Source organism: Haliotis rufescens, unplaced genomic scaffold (assembly GCF_023055435.1).
Source record: "Haliotis rufescens isolate VD_foot unplaced genomic scaffold, xgHalRufe1.0.p SCAF_18, whole genome shotgun sequence".
Classification (NCBI taxonomy): domain Eukaryota; kingdom Metazoa; phylum Mollusca; class Gastropoda; order Lepetellida; family Haliotidae; genus Haliotis; species Haliotis rufescens.
In genome coordinates, this window is record NW_025963868.1 from 23,792,589 (window position 1) to 23,815,992 (window position 23,404).

Below are 23,404 nucleotides of genomic sequence, written 5' to 3' on the forward strand. Positions count from 1 at the left end.
TCCAGTAATAAATATCATGAGCATCGACCCACGCAATTGGGATACGATGATATGCATCAACCAAGTCAGCGAGCCTGACCACCCGATCCCGTTAGACGCCTCTTACGACAAGCATAGTCACCTTTTACGGCAAGCGTGGGTTGCTGTAGACCTATTCTACCCCGGATCTTCACGGGTCTGGTACAGAGAGACATTCGGGGTATCATATATGTAATGAAAAGGATTTTAGAATAGCTGGCTTGTCAATTTTATGGCAAAACAATGTTTGTCCAAATATGTAATATAAACAAATTTAATGTATGTTTACAACTAAAATACACGTTTTGCAATTTCATAACAATACCACAGACATTAATTCCGTGTTAACACTGTTTGTAGCTTTACATGAGGAAGACTGACATATGATACCGATTCAGTCCGGCGTGGTGAAAAGCTAAAAGCGGCGTAAAACTATACTCACTCACTCACTCACTGTGTCACTGTTGAGATATGGCAAGATAATGAATAGTTTCCATGAACACTATGACATGAAGACATGTCAGAACAGCAAAACAAAGAACCCGTCACCTTCTCGAACAATAATTCATTATCAGTCAAACAACTGTGATTTCTGTACCTCCCACATTTTCCAATACGAACACAATTTGATCCAATGTGTTCAATTGCAGGAACGTGTTGTCAATTCCACTACTTAGGGCTGTCGAGACTCACCATACTGCTACCCAACCGTTAATCATATAATCAAAGACGACGTCTCATTGTTGACAATAACAACCTTCGTCAGTTTTCCAATGTGGACCAAAGTATCGTGTGCACCCTCCAACCAATTGGGATCACAACTTTACAATCATTACGGATGCTGTCATAGCATGTTTCGTGGGCAGCCTCCTACCAATTGGGATCACAACTTTACAATCATTATGGATGCTGTCATAGCATGTATCTGTGCACCCTCCAACCAATTGGGATCACAACTTTACAATCATTATGGGTGCTGTCATAGCATGTATCGTGGGCAGCCTCCTACCAATTGGGATCACAACTTTACAATCATTATGGGTGCTGTCATAGCATGTTTCGTGGGCAGCCTCCTACCAATTGGGATCACAACTTTACAATCATTATGGATGCTGTCATAGCATGTATCTGTGCACCCTCCAACCAATTGGGATCACAACTTTACAATCATTATGGATGCTGTCATAGCATGTTTCTGTGCAGCCTCCTACCAATTGGGATCACAACTTTACAATCATTATGGGTGCTGTCATAGCATGTTTCTGTGCAGCCTCCTACCAATTGGGATCACAACTTTACAATCATTATGGATGCTGTCATAGCATGTTTCTGTGCAGCCTCCTACCAATTGGGATCACAACTTTACAATCATTATGGATGCTGTCATAGCATGTATCTGTGCACCCTCCAACCAATTGGGATCACAACTTTACAATCATTATGGGTGGTGTCATAGCATGTATCTGTGCAGCCTCCTACCAATTGGGATCACAACTTTACAATCATTATGGGTGCTGTCATAGCATGTATCTGTGCAGCCTCCTACCAATTGGGATCACAACTTTACAATCATTATGGATGCTGTCATAGCATCTAACAACAAGTAGACCCAAGGCGAGGAGGAAGCTGTTTAATGTCTTCCAGGGTGGATTAAGGCAGTACGTGATGTTGTGCGTGATTAAGCCAGTCTGTCCCAGCCAGCTGTCATCCAAATGCATGTCCTTCTATTGTGCCCAGTATACGAAGAAGAACGGAGAGATAACCTAACCAAATGTCAACAAAACTCTAACATTTAGTATCTCAGTATGCAAGAGAAGCTACACTATGTTTTAACTGACAAGGACCTTATCTTTCACGTTGCCAAAACCTGCCAAAGTATTTTATTAAAACGTCGTGTAACTTTGTATAAATAATGTTATCCTTTTTACTGTGTATTTTAATGTTTGTTTACTGTTTATACATTGTCTTAGCTATATGTATATAGTCTCTCATAAATCGCTGGGCGATTGGTCGTGGTTTTCATGTATTTTATACTATGTCTTATCAACTGTACCATGAGTGAGGCTTAAATAAACAATTCTGTCTGTCTGTCCAACATCTGGCTGTCCTGCATGAAATGTTTGTAGTTAGTCCCATTGACAAGGCCCCAGAAAGCCTGAAGACATGACAGTTCCCCTGTTGTACTGGATTCTGAAGCTCCTTTAACATCGAGAGATGTATTACTGGGTTGAGCAAGTGTACCACCAAATCCCCGTCATAAAGATTAACTAAAGTTTATGGAGGAGACTATATTAAAAAAGCTGGACTTCCTCATCGATAAATTCTGTTTGGAATTTAAGGATAAGACATTTAGTCAAAAAAGTTGAAATCCCCATGAGCACTAATAATGTTCACCTTCTCGCTTATCTGATCTCGATGTATATGAATTGGAATTTCTTTTCGGATTGGCAAAATCAGACAAGAGAATTTGGGCAAGTGGCTTAACTTATGCCTCAGGTATATCGATAATTTTATGTCGTTGTATAAAGATCAAATCGCTAATTCCTTTCCGCTGATTTACCCACTTGAGCTAGATACAAAGGAGACCAGTCAAACCGCTTTACCTGTTTGATAGTTAAATCTATGCATTAAGATTCCGAGTGACAACAATCCACAAGACTGTATGACTAGGGGGATGAATTCAATTCTCGAATAAAACAACTTTTCCCTTTGGTTGAGCAATATTTCAGCAGCTCCTGTCTTTGGTGTATACATTTCACAACTGTTGAGGTACCATCGAGCAAGGTCTTTCTACGAATATTTCATGCCGCTCTTCCTCAATTGTTGTTTAAGTGCCTCGGTAAATCTCTCAAACAGTTTTGTGGTTGACATTTCCAAATTTGACGCATGAGTAGCAAATATTATGTCCTATGCAATAGTGTCCATTTATATCATCAGATAGAATGTGACAGTGTTGTGACAAGCCCATCCTACTCAATGGGATAGGTTTAGACTGGATTTTCCTGGGATATCACGTGGCGTCACGTACAGACAATGCATATAATGTCATTACATGATATATCAATAATACTATCAGTAGTATTATTTGATAGTAATACCATAAAGGCCAGCTGTGTGTAAGATATGTAAGTGTATCTACGGTTGGGCGAAAAAAAATTACAAGGATATCTTGATAACTACATTTATTAGTACAGAACAGACATTTAAATATCAGAATCTCTGCAATGTATATATACATCAGATCATACCTGCACACATCGCATTTCAAATGTATTTTGTAAGACTTGAAATTCTGAATTCCATTTGCTCTTCTGAAATGTTATTTGAAAGAAAACAATTATCCAAATTATGGTTCTTTACTTGGTTTAGAGCCTTCTATTTATGTCATAACAAGGCACATGCATCGGATACGTCACTCAATCAAACCATACCATGTTATCCTCCTTGTGTTATTTAGCTAAATAGTAAGTATGGTTTTACTCTGCTAACAGAAGCACAGTAGCAAGGAAACACCAGTTGGCTTACCACATGTAAGCTTGTGAGGAATCTACCCTCCAGCGTGTCGAAAGCTTTAACCACGAGATTACCCTGCCGCCCCTGTAAGGTTAATAAATTCCCATCTAATACACGTTGTTTTATTACGGCAATTTCTTTGTCCGTGACAACCCTGCATGTACCTATTAGTACATGAAGCTTGATATATACCTGATACGTGACAACCCTGCATGTACCTGTTAGTACATGAAGCTTGATATATACCTGACACGTGACAACCCTGCATGTACCTGTTAGTACATGAAGCTTGATATATATCTGACACGTGACAACCCTGCACGTGCCTGTTAGTACATGAAGCTTGATATATATCTGACACGTGACAACCCTGCATGTACCTGTTAGTAGATGAAGCTTGATATATACCTGACACGTGACAACCCTGCATGTACCTGTTAGTACATGAAGCTTGATATATATCTGACACGTGACAACCCTGCATGTACCTGTTAGTACATGAAGCTTGATATATATCTGAAACGTGACAACCCTGCACGTGCCTGTTAGGACATGAAGGTGGCTATATCCTTGACACGTGACAACCCTGCATGTACCTGTTAGTACATGAAGATGGATATATACCTGATACGTGACAACCCTGCATGTACCTGTTAGTACATGAAGCTTGATATATACCTGATACGTGACAACCCTGCATGTGCCTGTTAGTACATGAAGATGGATATATACCTGATGACAAGATGGTATGGATGACTGACTGGGGGCAAAGGCGAAGCATCACTACCACACCACTTTGCATCACAGTACTCCAAAGCTCGGTTTCCAAACATAACTCCGCATCTCCTGTATCAAACCACACCAAAGATCACCCCAATCATCAGATTCTCTGAGACAAGATAAACATACCAATCAGCTTTTACCAAGTTCAAACACCTTCCTTTGAGGAAAAGGGGGATCTTCCAAAAGGTAATTCAAAGGCAGTAGAGATAATGTAAGACCAAGTGGTCATCGTCAACCTAGTTGTATGAACTGAAGCTGCATAAACGTTTCAAAAAGCACACTTTAATGTTACTTGGCGACTGTATTCCAACTAGATGTTTGGTAATGCCTAGCCACGCTCACGTTTTATGTCCCATGATTAAAAAATGTTGTACTTGTCAAAACTGATTGTGAGGCGTCTTAAATTAAAAAAACATCAACGCCAGAGAATAATCAGTCAAGATAATCCATTTGATTCCAAAATAAGGGGACGATTGTATAATATTCGGAGATGATGCATGGAGGTGTACGGTCCGCGACAGCAATCAGGAGGACAAAACAGATTAGCTGTCCAGGGATTCGCTGAGAGCATGGCCACGGCTAAGTTAGTTCCCACGAAGTGGACCTTTTCAAGAGTGTATCAAAGGAATGTTACCGAAAACCAAGAGTTCTTTGGGGGAATACACAGTCAGGAAACCAGGCATGAATGATAAGAACAAAGGAGTATTGTTCATCAGCATTACCTTTGTGTACAAGTATACGCACAAACAAATGTAGAAATTTATGTATACATGTAATGTATATACATATATATCGATGATGGCGAAGATGTTTTACAAGCATCAAAGAAGGACAATTGGTCGTATGAGTAGTAGCAGCAGCAGCAGCAGCAGCAGTAATAGTAGTAGTCGTGTGTTGTTGTCGGTAGAGGATGGTCTTGTGGCTTGTCGTTGTCCAAAGACATTGGGTCAAATTGATGATCTTCAGTATTTGATTGGGGTAATTAATAATGTATTCTTAATCATGTTAAAAATTAAAGCTTTCTTTAATTTTGATCTCCATAAGCTCCTCACACGCATTCGTAAAGTGAGTAAGCTCGTGATGTCATGATGACACATTCAGGTGAGAAATTCAGTAAATGAAAACTTTCGGTAGTTTCTACATATCCCATTTTGTTGTCCCGCGCCGCCGCCACAAGAGGTGTTCCAGAGTACGGGATGGCTGTATGGCGTGCACGTTATTTAGGACTGACGACGATAGACGCTACAAGAAGTGTTCCAGAGTACGGGATGGTTGTGTGGCGTGCAAGGTATTTAGGACTGACGATGATGGACGATACATGAAGTGTTCCAGAGTACGCGATGGTTGTGTGGCGTGCAAGGTATTTAGGACTGACGATGATGAACGATACAAGAAGTGTTCCAGAGTACGCGATGGTTGTGTGGCGTGCAAGGTATTTAGGACTGACGATGATGAACGATACAAGAAGTGTTCCAGAGTACGGGATGGATGTATGGCGTGCAAGGTATTTAGGACTGACGATGATGAACGATACAAGAAGTGTTCCAGAGTACGGGGTGGATGTTTGGCGTGCAAGGTATTTAGGACTGACGATGATGGACGATACAAGAAGTGTTCCAGAGTACGGGATGGATGTATGGCGTGCAAGGTATTTAGGACTGACGATGATGGACGATACAAGAAGTGTTCCAGAGTACGGGATGGATGTATGGCGTGCAAGGTATTTAGGACGGACGATGATGGACGATACAAGAAGTGTTCCAGAGTACGGGATGGATGTATGGTGTGCAAGGTATTTAGGACTGACGATGATGGACGATACATGAAGTGTTCCAGAGTACGGGATGGATGTATGGCATGCCAGGTATTTAGGACTGATGCATGAAGTGTTCCAGTGTACAGGGTGGTTGTGTGGCGTGCAAGGTATTTAGGACTGATGCATGAAGTGTTCCAGTGTACAGGGTGGATGTATGGCGTGCAAGGTATTTAGGACTGACGATGATGGACGATACAAGAAGTGTTCCAGAGTACGGGATGGATGTATGGCGTGCAAGGTATTTAGGACGGACGATGATGGACGATACAAGAAGTGTTCCAGAGTACGGGATGGATGTATGGCATGCCAGGTATTTAGGACTGATGCATGAAGTGTTCCAGTGTACAGGGTGGTTGTGTGGCGTGCAAGGTATTTAGGACTGATGCATGAAGTGTTCCAGTGTACAGGGTGGATGTATGGCGTGCAAGGTATTTAGGACTGATACACGAAGTGTTCCAGAGTACATAATGGCTGTATGGCGTGCAAGGTATTTAGGACTATGATGACGATGAACGATACAAGAAGTGTTTCAGAGTACGGGATGGATGTATGACGTGCAAGGTATTTAGGAGTACGGGGTGGGTGTGTGGTGTGGAAGGTATTAGGGACTGATGCATGAAGTGTTTCAGAGTACGGGATGGATGTATGACGTGCAAGGTATTTAGGACTGATACAAGAAGTGTTCCAGAGTACAGGATGGATGTATGACGTGCAAGGTATTTAAGACTGATGACGATGAACGATAAAAGAAGTGTTCCAGAGTACAGGATGGATGTATGGCGTGCAAGGTATTTAGGACTGATACATGAAGTGTTCCAGAGTACGGGGTGGTTGTGTGGCGTGGAAGGTATTATGGACTGATGCATGAAGTGTTCCAGAGTACAGGATGGATGTATGGCGTGCAAGGTATTTAGGACTGATGCATGAAGTGTTTCAGAGTTCAGGATGGATGTATGACGTGCAAGGTATTTAGGACTGATACAAGAAGTGTTCCAGAGTACAGGATGGATGTATGACGTGCAAGGTATTTAAGACTGATGACGATGAACGATACAAGAAGTGTTCCAGAGTACGGGAGGGTTGTGTGATATGCAAGTTATTTAGGACAGACGACGATGGAAGGTACAAATAGACCATATACTTCAGTTTAACGTTTTTGAGCCTGGCCACCCGATCCCGTTAGTTACCTCGACGGCAAGCATGGGTTGCTGAAGACCTGGTCTAACCCGGATCTTCATGGTTTGGAGAAGTAGTAGCAGTTGGGAAGGAGCAGAAGTAGTTGTAGTGGCAGAACTAGAAGTTGTGGTAGTAGTGGTAGTCATCGTTGTTGCTGTAGTGATTATGTGATTGCAGTGGTAGATTGAGATTGCAGAAGCAGTTGTGGTTGTAGTAGTAGACGAAGTAGTTGTTGTTATGGAAGCAGTACCGCAACAACTACCACTACAACCACAACTACTACTATTTCTACTACTGCTATTGCAACTACAGCTACTACTATTGCAACCACTACTACTGCTATTGCAACCTCAACTACTACCATTGCAACCACTACTACTGCTATTGCAACTACAACTACTTCAATCAGAATTACTATTTCAACAACAAATACTACTACTGCAACCACAACTTCTACTTTTTCGACCACAACTACAACTATTGCAACAACAGCTACTACTATGGCATCCACAACAACTACTTCTGCAACCACAACTACTACTACCATTATGATGCTGACAAAGCAAGAATCCAACCTGTTAATATTGAAAAAGAGGCCGGGGTTTTCACTAAAGACAATTTGCAAGTACGAAACGACGAAACATTTCATAAATGGCACGATATTTCACGTTTAGTATGACAGAGATGCTGTTCATTTTCAGAGTACAAATGTGACGATCAGAGCTATTATTTATTGACTTGAAGAGCAAAAATTGTGATTGGTTGATTTGTTTAACGGACAGGCAGTCTAACCAATCCAAATTAATGGAATTCAGATTTTTGTGCCAAAGCAATATCACAATATACTTTCACAACAAACTGTTGTTGCAGTCGGAGTTTGGGCAGTAGATGCAGCTGTTTCGGAAGCAGTTGACGTAGTTAGTGAAGCAGTCATTTTGAGCTGCTTCCAATGCAATATCAGGAAATATTATTACTTTTTATGTAAAATTTGCTAATATTTTTGCAATAATAGCTACAAAAACCTTTCCATGAACATAATCATGATAATTAATATAACCGACAAAAACCTTTCCATTATGATAAAGAATATTCTGTGGGAGGCAGACCCCATTGAAACACTCCGACTATAAGCATGTCTTTTGCACAATCACTTTCAAGGTGATGACACCAGGTGTCTCAAAGCACTTACCACAATCCTCAAAGCCAAAGAAATCATCATCATCACTGAGCAAATGCCGCAAAAAATCCATGATGTATATTGTCCAAACACCTTTCTACACCAGCTGTTCGTGGATGAAGCTAGTCAGTCATGTAAGCTTATGAACCGCACCACGATTACACGGCCAGTCGTCATCCTCCAATGATCTTGCTTACAATATGCTGAGTGAGCCATTTTTATAACCTCCCGGTGACAGCAACACTCTCCGTCCCGTTCACGCACTATGACACCGTGATGGCTGTTGCGTCAGAAAGCCCGGCGCAGCATCTACATGTGAGTTTATTGTGAACATTGCCATTTAATCAGCGAGCATCCGTTTATTTGGAGCTGGACGCGGCTGTGCATTCAGACGCCATTTCGCGGTGGTGAATACCTGTGTTTTAGAGTAAACTTTCTTGACCATTACCTCACTAAATCAGTTGATATTTAACTGTTACATAATATCAAAATCACTCAGTCGTAACCGATGCATGGAAGTTAAATCATTCAAAAATAGGTGATGTACGGCTCAGGTCATACTGACATACGGGACATTCGCAGTGTAGAGGTTCGCCCAATGGACACTCCAGAAACCTCTAGTTGTGGGTTCAAATCCCGATTTGACACGGGTATGTTTCCTGGTTTGTCAGCACCATACACGTGCTCATGGGCTTCACCGAAGACATAAAACGTCTGTGGTCACTGTATGATTTCCTAGGACGGTGGAATAGCCTAGTGGTTCGATTCCCGACATAGGTACAATGTGTGAAGCCTGTTTATGGTGTCCCCCGCCGTGATATTGCTGGAATATTGCTAAAAGCGGCGTAAAACAATACTCACTCACTTGGGCTTTCCTCCCACATTGAGCTGAGATGCCGTTATGAAACTGGAATACTGTTAAAGGCGGTGTTGTACTAAAGTAACCCCCTCGCTCACTCCTATTATTCTAGGATTTGTTTTGTTTGTTTGTTTGTTGTTTAACGCCGCAGTCAGCAATATTCCAGCTATAAGACGTGGTCTGTAAATAAATGACAATTCAGTTATTGACCTCATGAGCATCGATCTACGCAATTGGGATACGATGACATGCTTCAGCCAATTCAGCGAGCCTGACCACCAGATCCCGTTAGTTGCCTCCTACGACAAGCATGGGTTGCTGAAGACCAACGACCAATTCTAAACCGGATCTTTCCAGGCTATTATTCAAAGGGCATCCACAATCTGGTGCACGCTGTGTAGCTTAGCATCACTTTCACTTTGATTATCATTCTACATTTGTCAGCACCCTGATAGACTTTGGCCCCTTTCAACGAAGCAATCTTAGCGCTATGTTGATCGCAACACCCATACTTTAACGTCTTGTTTGTTGTTTAACGCCGCACTCAGCAATATTCCAGCTATACGACAGCGGTCTGGAAATAATCGTGTCTGGACAAGGCAATCCAGTGATCCCGCCTCCATACTTTAACATAAGGCTCACGATAGTCATAGAGCTAAGGTCACTTTGTGGAAGGGGACCCTGGATCACTTCGGGCGTTCCTCCCACTTTCAGCTGACACAACGTGATGATATACTGTTCAAAACGGCATTAAACTTCGTTCACCCGCTCACTAATTAGAATTCCACAACCCGTCAAACTGTTTGGGCAATATAGTCCAGATATTGTTCACGATGTTCTTTCCATAAAATTTCTTACAATATTTCGAAATCATTTAAATAATATTTTGGCCATTTCATTTCTGAATGAATAATAGTATTGCCTAGATAATTTCAAAATATTAATTAAGATGCAATAACTGAAAATCATAATTTACTCATATGTATGAGATGTTTTCAAAGATACAAGATAACAAAACGAGAAGTAGAAAGTAACATTTAAAACGGTTCTCTGGAAAAGTCTTTAATAAGCATCTGTGAAATTAATTATTCTGCAAAATACTCATATGGAAAGTTTGTAAACAACGTTATTTATACATGTGTACTTCACAGGGTGGTACCGGCTACAAGGTGACATGACTAACCAATAAGTGACGAACAAAGATGACACCTACTTTGCTCTTACAAAGTGCATTGCCTGGTCATACAAAGGAACTTAATCTATTATGTATTTTTATATGTCAATATATCTGTTTTAAATCGGGTGTATGTGACATCATTTGGTCAAGTTCCTGAAGTGCAGGACATTGGTAATGGTTTACCCTCTCCGCGAACACCTGGTGTCATCACATACCTTCAGTGATCCATTCATATATGTTCACCTCTTTTTGACTTTTACGCCCAAAGGAATTTGTTTAACGGGTAATCGAGACTGGTTATTCACTGACGCTGAGGTTTCACATTCAAAATTAGAACTCACCTGGACTTAGTATCTTGTGTGATTACATTCACTCTTTTCGATTTAATTCTTTGGAATTTGCAAAAAGAGCTAATTATCGAGTTTTCCTGCGATTTAGTTTCTATGCTGTAATCTTATTTCAAATGCCACTTTTATTAAATTACAAACTCGACTTCATTGCATTAGCCGATACCCAACATGACCACATTGAATTCATTTGAATACACGACATTTGCATGAGGCGCAGAAACAGTAACAATAGCATACAAATAAAGGCGGCGACAAAACCCATGTCCATAATCAGAAGAAATCTCTACTAAAAGTAGAGTGCATTGTAAGATTCCGACTACATCCTGTGTGTATGATTCCTATCAAATAGTGATGATACCAGGTGTTTATCGAAAATGCGACCGTGTGCTGCTCCTACTGGTGGCACAAACACATGCAAAGGCAAGTCATCAGTTCACCTGAAAAACATTTGGCATAAGTCAAAATAGAGAATTGCATCGGACAACATGTTTTGTCTGTGATGCGTCAAATTTGGAAATGTTATCCATATGTCTATCATACAATCTTTAAAAAAAGATTTGTTGATGTCTTAAATGTTTTAACTTTGATCAAACAACTTTAAACACATTCTAACTGTATTAAGCATCACGAAACATTCAAGTGATAGTATTACCTCAACAATATCTATTCAAGTCACGTCTTATCACAAGTCAGGTCATTTATTCCCCAAACCACCCACGGTGGTACAAAAGCATATTTTCCATAAAAAGTTAGATTTCATTTGTGGTAATTAATATCTGTACGAACATTCGATCTTATTGATTAAGTATTAAAGGATTGCGCATACAAATGTACTTGCTAAATGCCGTATATCTTAACAGGGAAGTCGCATGGCTTCAGCTACTTTAATTAAAACTTTTGGAGGGTTCATAAGACGAGCAAGTGAGGATTTCTATCTAAGTACGCTTTGAACAGTATTGTGGTGTGTCAGCTTGATGTAGGAGGAAAAAGCCCTAAGGGTATGGGACTGAGAAACAGGGTGAGCCAGGATTCAAACCCACGTTCGTTGTTAACTTTCTGACAATCCAAAGGAAGGCAACTCTGCACAATCCGAGGGTATGATATAATAAAGACCTTGCAGACAATTCAACACTGAATACCCCTCAACACCACTGCAATTCAATATCGGATGAACCCTAACGGGTCTGTGTCACGCATGTCTTATTTGTTTTGTTGTTTTGCTCAACATTTGATCTACATATGATGGTTGCCTGCTGTAGAATCTGAATCACACAATTCAGGCAATGATATTTGGAACAACGATCCACGCCGTCGGGGTATGATGACACGCCATCAACACGCCATCAACACGCCATCAACACGCCATCAACCAGGTCAACAAGTTCCCCGATCCATTATATCACCTATTACGACCAGCACTGGTTGCTGGAGACAGATTCCAACCCGGATTACCTTTGGGAAGAATCACACTTTGACCATTCCGGAACGCTGCTTGAGGAATTGACATCCGTTCGTCCTTCAAGACATCTGCCAGATCTTGTAACAGCACATTGCCGAAGTACATATTCGATCAGATTCCGGGGAATATACATTCCATTCTCGGTATTGTTCCTCTCGTTAGCAATGGGTCTAACCATCCAAAGAAGGATCTCACCCCGCTTCCGGCATCAATCAATGGGTCATTCGTTATATTCTCATCTGCAGCTTCCTTCGAGGATCCGTTAAAACCATTCCCACCTAAACTGTAACGGTTCAAGCCGCGAGTATATCATGTTCATCCACGCAGCAGTTCAATAACGGCCCGTCAAACACTACATCGACCATCGCGAAGATCTGAACAGAAATTTGATTCATCTGTGAACAGAACAGATTGCAATTGATTGGGACAGCAGATGACATGGGTTTACCAGTTCTGTGTCGACCGCTTTTAGAAATAAAAATAAAAATCGTCATTGCGGGTCGAACCGTTTCTACCGTGTCATTACGATGTCATATGTCAAGATGCCGTCAAAACAGAAGAAGTGGACGGTTGTTCACGCCGCAGCAAATGGGAAGGGAGATAACTCAGGTTACGATGATGGTCTCCGAGCCCTCGGGTTAATCGAAAGTTTGGTTTTGAAATTGCAACTGATTTTGAGGATTTACCTATAGTAATAACATGAACTGAGTTTCATGTTGAATTATTGTTTTCTTTGGATGTGCTGCGTTCCATATCCTCACAACAGAATCAGTGTCAAAGTCCAGTAATATCCAAAGGCGTCCACGTTCGCGTTGCGACGATCTGCTCTGGGGACCTCTTCAGTTGCCATTTTAAAAACCGTGGAACAAAAGCAGCGAGGCGCTGTGCGGCAACAGGATAGTGGCAAGAAATAATAATAATGTTGTCAGTTCTAACATATCCATGTATTGCATCACCACACACCAAGTTTGTATTACACAATATGGAAAGCATTGCTAAGGTATACCTAAAGAGATTCATCAGAGCACTTCGCAAAATTCTAAGGAGAATGTTTATTCTGCTCGCAAAGTATGCGATATATTGTTATTAGAAAGAAGATTAGTTTTTAGTGAATTCATTATACCTTCAAAATGTGACTGAGAGAAACACGTTTGTCCATCTGGGATGAATCTTAATTGGGAGTGAGTGAATTCGGACAGTAATTCAATAATATCCCAACGCGTCAGCTTCCTGTTGTAGAAAATGCCAAAGTGATGCATGTTTCAGACGTTTACCAATTTGGTGAAACCCACGAGCACGTGTATGGTGCTGACAAACCAAGAAGAAACATTATAGCGAACCTGAGATTCAAACCCACTTTTGTAATGACGAACATGCATCAACTGAGCCAAGACTCAGCCACTCCAAGTATCTATGTCCAAAAGCTTACTACAACAATACAAAGGACCTAAAAAAAATCAGTGGTCAGAAATGGGAAGGTTAAATGGCGATTTATCGACATAGGTTCAGAACCAAACTGGTCGCATTTGTTTTAATCTTCAAGATCAAAATCATTTCTGTTAACTGGATAAGACATCTACTCACGTCCATGGTACACATCATACAGATATGACAAAATATAAGCCGGCCTGTACGAAAATAGGTTAATGTAGAAGACGAATTGTTGATATACAGGAATATGACATGGACTTGAAAATTTTGATGACGTATTGTACTTCGTTGTTTTTCATAATGACAGCACATCCATCATGCCAGGCTTTAATATATTTTTCATGAAATCTAGGGCAAAATCATTTCATTCCAGTATTTCCTGAAACAAAATATATTTTAAGAAGGAAACCGTAATGGATGGTCCCTTATAATCAATGGAGCATGAGTGAATGGTGATGTCCCTGTATATACCATGCAAAAAATAGTGGGGGATAGCAGGAATGATCTTCTGATCTATATGGTACCGGCAAATGGAAATGATAGGATCATACTTCAGGGGAGTAAGCGATCAGATCTAATGGGTTCTAATGGTCCTTGTGATGAGATGGTGGCGCACTAGGTTGTTAAAGGGGTCGGGGGTCAAATTCGAAATTTGCATTTTTCAGCAAACGCCGGAGGGTGGTGGGGTAGCCTAGTGGTTAAAGCGTTGGCTCGTTACGTCAAAAAACAAGGTTCGATTCCCCACATGGGTACAATGTGTGAAGCCCATTTCAGTGTCCCCCGCCGTGATCTTTCTGGAATATTGCTAAAAGCGGCGTAAAACCAAACTCATTCACTCACTAATATCGGATAAAAACCAACTCTTTTTTCGTCAGACATGAACGAATTCTTCGAAGGATGATTCTGGTGAGTCGACCATTGTGAGCTTGACCAGTGTTGTTCCACTCATCAGTGAGAGCAACACCGAGTCCATTGAGAGTGGTGGGTGGATTTTGACGTTGACGTACACGTCTGCCAATATTTCCCAGACATGTTCAATGGGAGGAAGTCAGGACTGAGTGCTGGCCATGGTATGATATGGGTGTTTTGCTGCTTGAGAAATTGGGTCACAATCTTGGCACGATGAGCAGGTGCATTATCATATTGAAAAATGTAACGTTGCCCAACACGTTGTGCAAATGGCACCATGTGTGGTGCAATGATGTTGTCCCGATAGTACTGACCTGTGGTCCATATGGAGCACAGTCCGGCCAGTCATTGTGATACTACCCCATACCATTATGAACCCATCCCCAAAACCATCACGCCGTACGACGTTAACGTCCATAAAACGATCATTAAGACGTCCCCAAACTCGATTCCTTCGGTCGTGGAAGTCGAGAGTAAACCTCGATTCGTTAAAAAACATGACATTAGTCCAGCGTCGATTATACAAGCGCTGACGATTCTGTGCTGTCGTCTCTGCAGACGTTTTGCACCGCCTAGGCAGTTGCTTTACATCAGTTGCCTCTTGCAACCTGTCCCTCATCTGAGTGGCAGTTTGCAACCTTTTTCTCACTGCCATTAGTATGGCTAGTCTGTTCTGGACTGGAGGTTTTGCTCTCGGGCGTCCAGAGCGTAATCGATCATCCACGTTGTTGGTGGGTATCGGACCTACAATCTGCTGATGACAGATTGAGAAACATGCAGCGTTTGGGCAACAATATTCTGACGTGTGCTCACCTGAAATATGTCTAAGGCACTTTAACGTTCAGCGCGTTGCAAACGTCGCATGATAAATGCTAATTGCTTCCTTAATGAGTGTAATGAATTGTTTAGCGTTTGGTTCCATGAAAACAATATGTCTTCACACAAACGCACCTGAGTGACAATGAAATATCTGGCACACCACCCCTTGCACGTGCTGTTCGAGGTCACGTGTTTCACAATGTTGTGTTTGGGAGCTTGATTTCATCGGAAATGTTCTTGCCTCATAATTCACTCTCATTGCAAGACATTTGTGTAATTTCCTGTACTTTCAGCTAAAAACAAATTATTCAATACTCTTTCGCATAGTATATACACGGGTATCACAGCTGTGTTTTGGACTTTAAGTTTGCATTGTTTCGACGACAGTTTTCAGCCCAGTAAGGATTTGCTAATATACTGTATATTTTGGTCCAATCTAGTTTTTAAGTGTATACATTCTTTTGCCCGGCAGTTTACCTCTGTCATTGAGAGATATTATACAGCCATAGGTCATGGGGTCGAGCACACACCTCTTAGAGGAAGCTACAACCGGCGCAGTGTAACAATGTTTCCCGTACTCATTGACGTTTATCATTTCCTCTACTTAATGTGAGGTGAAGTTAGTTGCCTTACGAGGTGGACGCCCGACCCCATGACATATACGGCAATGACAAACGTAAACTGCCGTGCAAAACAAATGAGTCGCTTCTAAATAGATCACCGAGTGTCACGCATGCTAACTAGTGATATACGTGTACATAAACTCTGTCCTGCAGACAGGTATACCTACAATGTATGCAGATGAATCTGTGGTGGTAAAATTAATAAACAACATACCTGTCTCTCCATCTTCATTGCTATCCCAAAGTCTCTCCACATTATCAATTCAACGTCAATACCATGTCTGCAAAAACAATGTCGACACAATACATTTATACATATATGCACATACATAATTCACCGAAATGCAAACATGATATATAATGCAAGTATGTAAACATGTTTTAACATGCAACACATGCTACTAAAATTACGTAAGCGTGCATTAGCCATGCAACACATGCTAATAAACATACGTAAACATGCAATAATCATGCAACACATGATAATATGCGCACGTAAACATGCATCATCCATGCAAAACATGATAATATAGGCACGTAAACATGCATCATCCATGCAAAACATGATAATATAGGCACGTAAACATGCATCATCCATGAAACACAAGATAATATACACACGTAAACATGCATCATCAATGCAACACATGATAATATTCGCATGTAAACATGCATCATTCATGCAACACATGATAATATACGCACGTAAAACATGCATCATTCATCATCATGAAGTCAGTTGTTCGACTCCCAGCACACGGAAAACGGCTGCTACATTGTACCAGTGTGTCAACACGTGTATATCTGCATGTGATACTTTTTTGTGAACCGATGAATAACTTCAATGTTTTTCAGAGTTTAATTCGTGAAGGTGGTGTGATTGATGTCTGTGTTGTTAAAGGGGTCGTTTCCTTGTTACTGACGCTGTGTTTAGAAAGAAGTGACAGCGGTCGAAGTAAGCTCGACCATTTGAGTTTACGTCTTTAGGACTTCAATCGCAATATTTGGTGTATTTAACGAGTCGATAGATTGTTTGACAACTTGAGGGTATAAACATGTTCACGACGTTCCTTAATGTGCACTTTGTATGACCCTTCAGCAAATTCGCCAGGGGTGACAAGGCATGGGAAGGATGAAACCAGTGGCATTCAGGCGCTATTTTATATTATTTATGATAAACAAATAATATAATAATGATGATTGATGGCATGTGGTCGGAGAGGACAGTATTTCACACAGTAAAATCAAGCATGTTTTGAGGGAAGAAACTGCTGACTGGTATTTTTCCTCTAACAGTACTGGAACTTTGGCTTAATACCAGCGCTCAAATCAAAGCAAATATCACCAAACGACATGTTTTACTTGGATACCAATTCAGAAGTAATGACCCATCAAATCTTATAATTATTCTTTGCAAAAACTTTATTTTCTCACATAAAGACACAAAGCATATTCCATCGTTCCAGATCTTCCAGAATGAACTTAAGAAGTATTACTTCATCTCCAAATGTACAGCACTTCGGAGTGAGAATTTAGACAGATTCTATAAATATTGGTCACCATGCCATACACATTTTGGGCAACATGGAAGTCACTGTTTTCTGTTTTGTAAAAACAATATGAAATGCAACAAATAAAAAAAAATATAAAAAAGTTAAAGAATTGTTTTATCATTTTCCTCTAAATGACACACAAACGTGGAGGAACATGTTTACATATATTCCAAGTCAACTTGATGAATCGAATAAACGTTCGCAAGGACCATACTCGGAATGGTTTTGCCCCAACGCTATCGCGTTCATCAACCTTTCACTCTTAACGAGTCAGTGGACATGCGAAAACAGCCACTGTTGCTCCCAAACAACCAGCTATGTAAGCTAACATATTGTCGATGAAATCCTTTCCAACACAAAAACATTTTCCTCCTCCTGTCCTGTGGAATACAGCTGGCTAGACTTGCTTTTGTATAATCTAGATTCGTTTTCTTTTAATCACAAACACATATTCCACAGTAGGACCAACGCCTAGCCTATGCTAACAAACGCAAGGTCGTCTCATACATTTACAAGTTACCGCAGTTACTAAAAACGGAACAGGCAGCGTTAAATCAAATGTAATTACTTATCATGAGGGGTTACGGGTGGCCCAGTCGTCTAAGGCCCCGCGATTCGCAAGAAACCTATGATTGTGGGTTCGAATCCCGATTCGCCCCGATTATGTTTCTAGGTTTGTCAGCACCATACCCGTGCTCATGGGTTTCACCGAAGTGGTCAACGTCTGAGACCTGCATCACTTAGGGCTTTCCTCCCCCATTAAGATGACACACTGCGATACAACTGAAATACTATTAAAAGCGACGCTAAACCCAACTCACTCACTCACTAATCATGAATGTGCGTAACCATTATAGTAATCTACTCATGGTGTTAATAAGGATCACTTTACACTTTAATCAAAAGCGATAAAAACTTTTTCATGATCAACAGAAATCTCTGCCAAAAGCAGAGTCAATTGTAGGATTCCGTCTATACTATGTTTATGAATCACTATCAAATAGTGAAGGTAACAGGTGTTCGCGAAAAGGTGAGCGTATCCCGCCCAGCGTGGCATATGTCACAAACACATGCAAAGGCAAATCTATTGTTCACCTGAAAAAACACAAGCTAAAATTGGGAAGAAATGAACACATCACAAGCTATTTTGGAAAGTGAGTATGGTTTTATGCCACTTATAACCACATTCCAGCATATATCCGGGCGGGGAACACCAGAAATAGGCTTCATGCATTGAACCCATGTGAGGAATTGAACCCGTTTCTCGTGGCGTGACGAGCGAACGCTTAAACCACAAGGCTACCCCGCCGCCCCGTAGTACTTATGAACTTGTGTTGTTGTTTTTATGTCCCGCGTGTACAGTCAGTGCGTCAATGGTAGAAAGTAACAATCCTGGGAGATCTCCGAAACGCAAAGTTTTATAGGAGTACCCTACAGCACAACAAATCATGGGATGTTTTCTTTGTATATTCAGATGGAACGCATATCTTACAGTAATCATTGATTCCGCGTTTGTTTATCTTTACATGTGACAGAATATAATGTGTAGCGAGTGCCTTCGCGTTGACACCATTGAACAGGTAAAGAACAAATTTCAAGCACTACATTGCTTTTTGTAAGAGGAAACTCATTGATCGAACGACGAGACTCGGCGGCCTATTTGTTTGCGTATCAACATACTACAAAGACGTGGGACGCAGATATACTACTCAAAAGAAGTTAAGGATCACCCGATTCTTTCGTAATGGTAAAGTTAATCTGTCATGACATGAGAGATTAACTATAGTAATTTGAAAGAACCAGGTGATCCTTAACTTCTTTTGAGTAGTATAGGTCTACTTCACACTTATTTCCAGGGAGCAGGACGTGGAGAGAACACACGGCATTTGGCCTGATGATAACAATGACTAGGACAACATCATTGCCGTGTTTTGTTCAGCTATTATAACCTGCCCTGCAAGACAATGTACATACTTAAAAATTGGATTCGATCTCAAACGTTATTAAAACGTTACTAGGCTGAAAACGTCGCCGAAACATTGCAAACCTGAGGTCCAAAAAGCAACTACGATACCCGTGTCAAATACATCACTATCAAATAGCCATTTCTTGTTTGTTTCATTTTTGGCCACCATCATACATGAGTGTATATTTTGTTTTGCCCAACAGGTTAGTTGAAGAGCCTATAAAATCAAACATCCATTTTGGCTGTAATGAATCAATGGTACATCACCATCTTGTTTGTGAGTGAGTGAGTGAGTGAGTATGGTTTTACGCCGCTTTTAGCAATATTCCAGCAATATCACGGCGGGGGACACCAGAAATAGGCTTCACACATTGTACCCATGTCGGGAATCGAACCCGGGTCTTCGGCGTGACGAGCGAACGCTTTAACCACTGTGCTACCCTACCGCCCCTCTTGTTTGTGTCTGTGTAGACACCATCAAACACAGTTGTATACTTTCTTTTGCATGGTAGTTTAATGGTACAGAGCTGGCAGTTTGAAACACTGACATAGAGTAGAACGTCTTTCAGAGTTCTATTCATAAAGGTGGTAGCGGTGGGGTAGCCTAGTAATTAATGCGTTGACTCGTCACGCCTAAGACCTAGGTTCGATTCCTAACATGTGTACAAGTGTAAAGCCCATTGTCCTTCGTGGTTATATTGCTGGAATACTGCTCAAAGAGCGGCGTAAAACCATACTCCCTCACTTATACTATTCTCATTGGCAGTAATACATCCCTATTCACAGCTGGTTATTACCTTCGAGCTTTTTCCCTGTGCACATCAAGGTCAATCACAATAATTCGTAAATTGCAGTGGGTTTAGGTTTTATTCCTGTCAAAACCATACATTTGAGCACATCAAAACAAATACCTCTGTCCGAGGTTTGCAAAATATACAAAGGGAACTTCATTCTGAGTTTTTGATATTATGACATCTGCGGGGCTCCACCGAGTTGGTACATTATGTTGGACTGAGTGAACTGTACTGGCGATCGTTATAATAAAATTTATTTGAGAACAAAATCAATTTGAAATGTATTTACTCAGAATATATGATGACAAAAAGGATAGTGCAGAGCACTACAAAAAGGATAGTGCAGAGCACTACAAAATGGATAGCGCAGAGCACTACAAAAAGGATAGTGCAGAGCACTACAAAATGGATAGCGCAGAGCACTACAAAAAGGATAGCGCAGAGCACTACAAAAAGGATAGCGCAGAGCACTACAAAAAGGATACCGCAGAGCACTACAAAAAGGATAGTGCAGAGCACAACAAAATGGATAGCGCAGAGCACTACAAAAAGGATCGAGCAGAGCACTACAAAAAGGATACCGCAGAGCAGGTTTCAATGTATCTGCCTGTAAAACGAATATACATGTATTTATTTATTATGGAAGCATAACATTACGAAGTCAACATATACAATGTTCTGAGCTATCAAGTCTGTGCACAATCAATAGTGACACATTATCCCAGTTTGAGACATCCAGAACACAGTATCAGTGTAGTTGACATTGATAGGAAACCTGTGCCCTTGAACAAGTTATCTACGGGTCAAAATCTCGCTCAACATAACATCCACGAACTTCTATTCAATGGACGAATTCGCATTTCACTTTTTACGCAGTACAACAATTTTCTATACCAAGAACAGCCAGTACCATGTTCTATATTCAGTACAGGCAGCACCATGTTCTATGAATAGTACAGGCAGCACCATGTTCTATATTCAGTACACACAGCACCATGTTCTATACCCAGTACAGACAGCACCATGTTCAATACCCAGTACAGACATCACCATGTTCTATATTCAGTACAGACAGCACCATGTTCTATACCCAGTACAGACAGCACCATGTTCTATACCCAGTACAGACAGCACCATGTTCTATATTCAGTACACACAGCACCATGTTCTATGAATAGTACAGACAGCACCATGTCCTATAAATAGTACAGTGGGTGAGTGAGTGAGTTTGGTTTAATGCCACTTTTAACAGTATTCCAGTTATATCGCGGCTTGTCAGCTTAATGTGGGAGGAAAGCCCGAAGTGATGCATGTCTCAGACGTTTAGCACTTCGGGGAAACCCACAAGCACGTTTATGGTGCTGACAAACCTAGAAACATCATCGGTGCGAACCGGGATTCGAACCCACAATCATAGGTTTCTGGTTTGCCCAAGGGACGCAATCTCTGCACAGCGAATCGCGGCATCTAGACGACTGGGCCACCCGTGGCCCCATAAATAGTAGAGCCACCAACATGTCCTATGTCCAGAACACACATCATCATGTTATTCACCCAGTACAGACAGCACCATGTTCTATACCGAGTACAGACAGCACCATGTTCTAAGCACAGTACAGACAGCACCATGTTCTATACCCAGTACAGACAGCACCATGTTCTATACCGAGTACAGACAGCACCATGTTCTAAGCACAGTACAGACAGCACCATGTTCTATACCCAGTACAGACAGCACCATGTTCTATACCAAGTACAGACAGCACCATGTTCTATAACCAGTACAGACAGCACCATGCTCTATATTCAGTACAGACAGCACCATGTTCTATACCCAGTACAGACAGCACCATGTTCCATAACCAGTACAGACAGCACCATGCTCTATATCCAGTACAGACAGCACCATGCTCTATATTCAGTACAGACAGCACCATGTTCTATAACCAGTACAGACAGCAACATGCTCTATGTTCAGTACAGACAGCAACATGTTCTAAACACAGTACAGACAGCACCATGTTCTAAACACAGTACAGACAGCACCATGTTCTATACCAAGTACAGACATCACCATGTTCTAAACACATTTCAGACAGCACCATGTTCTATAACGAGTACAGACAGCACCATGCTCTATATTCAGTACAGACAGCACCATGTTCTATACCCAGTACAGACAGCACCATGTTCTATATCCAGTACAGACAGCACCATGCTCTATATCCAGTACAGACAGCACCATGCTCTATATTCAGTACAGACAGCACCATGTTCTATAACCAGTACAGACAGCAACATGCTCTATATTCAGTACAGACAGCACCATGTTCTATACCCAGTACAGACAGCACCATGTTCTATACCCAGTACAGACAGCACCATGTTCTATACCCAGTACAGACAGCACCATGCTCTATATTCAGTACAGACAGCACCATGTTCTATACCCAGTACAGGCAGCATTATGTCCTATAAATAGTACAGACATCAACACGTTCTATACCAAGAATAGACAGCACCATGTTCTATACCCATTACAGACAGCACCATGTTCTATACCCAGTACAGACAGCACCATGTTCTTTACCCAGTACAGACAGCACCATGTTCTATACACAGTACAGACAGCACCATGTTCTATACACAGTACAGACAGCACCATGTTCTATACCGAGTACAGACAGCACCATGTTCTATACCCAGTACAGACAGCACCATGTTCTATACCCAGTACAGACAGCACCATGTTCTATACCCAGTACAGACAGCACCATGTTCTATACCCAGTACAGGCAGCATTATGTCCTATAAATAGTACAGACATCACCATGTTCTATACCAAGAATAGACAGCACCATGTTCTATAACCAGTACAGACAGCACCATGTTCTATACGCAGTACGGACAGCACCATGCTCTATATCCAGTACAGACAGCACCATGCTCTATATTCAGTACAGACAGCACCATGTTCTATA

General features: G+C 41.2%; 1 protein-coding gene across 2 annotated transcripts in view; it reads right to left on the reverse strand.

The window, feature by feature from the left end:
- LOC124132903 (nuclear receptor subfamily 1 group D member 2-like) overlaps window positions 1-23,404 on the reverse strand; it is a 71,739-nt gene that overhangs the window by 27,998 nt on the left and 20,337 nt on the right. For both annotated transcript variants that reach the window (XM_046497063.2, XM_046497064.2), the window contains exon 2: window positions 16,325-16,391. The gene's annotated coding sequence lies outside the window, so the exon portion shown is untranslated. The remainder of the gene's footprint in view (window positions 1-16,324; window positions 16,392-23,404) is intronic.